The sequence below is a fragment of the Halyomorpha halys genome, unplaced genomic scaffold (assembly GCF_000696795.3).
Source record: "Halyomorpha halys isolate HHAL.00 unplaced genomic scaffold, Hhal_1.1 Scaffold293.1, whole genome shotgun sequence".
Taxonomy (NCBI): Eukaryota; Metazoa; Arthropoda; class Insecta; order Hemiptera; family Pentatomidae; genus Halyomorpha; species Halyomorpha halys.
Window position 1 is genome coordinate 1,121,310 of NW_027115239.1, and position 3,568 is coordinate 1,124,877.

Consider the following 3,568-nt stretch of genomic DNA (forward strand, 5'->3'; position numbering starts at 1 on the left):
AAATGTATATTGAATTTAATTAATATTAAATTATATTAAATTTTGTACTACTACATCTATAAAAGTAAAATAATAACTTCAATTTTTATGTAACAAGTTCTCATATTTGTTGCTTATTGTTCTGGTTATGATTACAGCTAATTTCTCAGATTTATTAATTTAATACAGTTTATATCAAATGAATATTGCACAAATCACATACTCAAGCCAATATGTCATTTAAAAAAAATTAAATATTTTAAAAAATATAAATAAATCTTATCTTATATTTGAGATCATCAATTATAAACTCTTATTAATCTGAAATATATTTGTATTGCAATAATTTATTCCACTACAATGCATTTTGCAATCTACTATAATTTGTTATTTTATATCTATTATCATCCTGTATATTTTATGTCTTAGTATAAAATCATTGTCGGGCTGTAATTACAATTTTTCAGTACCAAATATGTCATTGTATAAAGTAAATTTAAAACCTGTCTAGGTCAACAGAACCCACGTGTTTGGAAATTCCTAAGAAACCTGAAGGAAGTTGGATGAAACGACCCCAACGGTAAAATGTTTATTTATTTATTTATAAAATGCGTCCATCAACTCATTTATCTTGTTAATAGATGATGGTAATATAAACTGGACAATTTATTATTGGAAATTAATTGTTTATTCCAAAAATATTTTATTATTTCTTTTATTTTGCATATAAACGACTTTTGAATTAATATTGAATCAATGATAAATTGTATAATATAAAACAAAACGAAACAAAAACATAAATAAAAGAAACTAAAATATCCTTAGAATATTTTCATTTTCTCAAATTCAGTCAAAAAGTCACTCACTATCACTCTATTAGCGGCAGTGAGTGGACAAAGTATAACTAGCAATTAACCAGACGATCTGTCTTCAAGGCGTTTTCTAATTAAAAGTAATTTATTCTCTATTTCTACTTTTGGACTAAGAATATTAGGATTTATTTTGAAACAAAAATACGCCAATCCTTGCTAAATTTTGTTTGAAATAAGTATTTCAATCGTATATTTTGGTAAATTGTGCATTTGTGTTGAAACAATCCGTTCCAAACACAAACGAGTACTACTTTTATTTCATATAATAGTATCATAAAGCATAGCATATAAATTATAGCCTTGGGTATGTTTCATCTACCTTGGGTTGTTATATTACTTTTACAAATAATATCGTCACTACAGATTTTACAAACAACATTTTTTTTTTGTTTTTATTTATTTTTTAGTACCATAATCATATTATGTTTGTGTATTAATTTTAGAGAAACAGAACATCAGTACTTTAATGACAGCTGTATCTACTATATTCATATATTTTCATTCAATACCAGATCGGCTTAATGGGCCATACATGGTTAATATACCAGTTACATTTCTTTTTTTTTTAACAATTGATCATGGGGGAGGGAGGGTATAGTCTGGTGCAAAAGACACTCCTAACTATTTACCATTTTATAAGAAGAGAGAAAAAGATAAGTTAATCACAAAAACAATACAGCTGAATCTAAGAAGTTCACAAGTCTGTTTCTGTTTTTAAATGCTTTACAAAGTTTTCCTGGGAAGCAAGATTCAATGCTGCTGGTTTTCTACGTTTGAGGAGTTTAGTTATAAATTTTAAAATAATAAAGAACTAAGAACACTTTTTTTTTCTTATTGTACAGAAATGCTCAATAGTAGTAAATTATCAAATTACAGCTTAATAGTTGTATCCATGGTTAAATTGAACTCATGGCTAAATACCCCTTTACATATGATTTATTGTAGCAATCTATATAATATTTTTATAATGTATCTACATCCAAATATTTGGAATAATGAATTTTATTTATTTAGTTGCAATATCTTTAATATTAAAATGATAATATAAGTATAATAATACAAATCTTAAAAACTTAAAAAAAAAATTTGTTTTTAAAGCTTCGGTCCACACCTACTAATTATTTAAATTGTTAATGAAAAACAATTTTTAAGTTATAAAAAGTGTTTATAATTGCATTAAATATTCTATTAATCTATTTTATATTTTTTTTAACATTAAAGATATCCAACATGAATATACAGAATATGTTTCTTTAAACTCTCCGCTGTAATTGAAGGGTTTTCTGCAAAAAAAAAAAAAACTCTGAGAGAGTTCAGACTTACATGTTCTATGCAGTAACAAATAAAATTTTCCGTTTTTTTCCAATAAATTCGTGTCTATAATCCATGGTATTCAAAAAAATGGAATGCTTGGCTCATTGTACCATATTATTTTCTTTTTAAGTTAATATATGTTCTCTTTCTTATTAGTGCTAGTAAGAAGTTATACCTTCAATTCAATTATACAATTTTAACAGAATGTCTTAAGTCATGTAGGTTCAAATTATAAACCAGAATGCATTGCTAATATTTTATCTAACTGGCTTTAATAAAGGTTGATAATATATTTATTGATAAATATAAAATGCAACTATGAATTCTTCCGAAAAATAAATATTTTTTAATTCGGAAAAGCTAGTCTGGGAACAAACATTAGTTTAATTATTTTATTAGGAAAACAAAATCCACCGCGTGAATGCATTCAATTGACGAGTACTGACTCGGCTATACGACGATTTAAATTTCCACTTAAACATTATTGAAATATTCATAAAAGCGTTATGATAACGTATTTATTATGCGCAAGGACATCGCATAAAGATCCTATAATAACAAAGAATATGTCCATAAGTAATGAAGAAAATAAGTTGGGATACATTTACAGGAAACAGAAACAGAAACATTACCATTAGCTGTTTCTCAGTTCACAACTCTCTTTTTTAAAATGGAAGTGAAAACAATGTTGTTCTTTAAACGGAATAACAGTTCCTACTTCATGGTTTGTTACACTGAACAAAACGAAATCACAGTAAAGCAAGGAGCATTCTTTTTCTAACTTCTCTTCACATAGTTTTTTGACAGTGTACTGTGTTTGACGTTTAGGTTCGTGAACAAAAGTTAGTATAAAGGTATTATAATTATATAACACATGCTTGCTCTTAAAGACATAATTTCTCAAATGAACTAAATCTCATTAATGAATTATGAACATTATCTAAAATTTTTCTCAATAATAAAAGATATAGAATTTTAGCATTTGTAATTGAAACTACATGGTCAAGCAGTTAGATTTCTTTTGGCTAACAAACTTGTTCAATCCACGTAATTTTAAACAACCTTGAAGTTATTAATGGATGTATATTTGAAAACTTCCTATATTTTAAAACATTGTGCCGTTAAAACCGATGCGAGCCAAAACAATTGTTTTATCAATTTCAAGATCTGATATTAGGAAATTATTCATTTCTTCTATACATGTTTTTTTTTTTTAATAGAACCATAATTTTTAATTCATGAATAGAACCTGCCTGTGTGAAACTTAATTTTAAAAAATAAATATTTCCACAATCATTTCTTCATTCAATGTAATAATAATAAATAATCAATATTAATAAAGACATTGCATACTTTATGAGGATTTTTTTATCTGTAAATTTACTCTTATACTCTATTTAGCC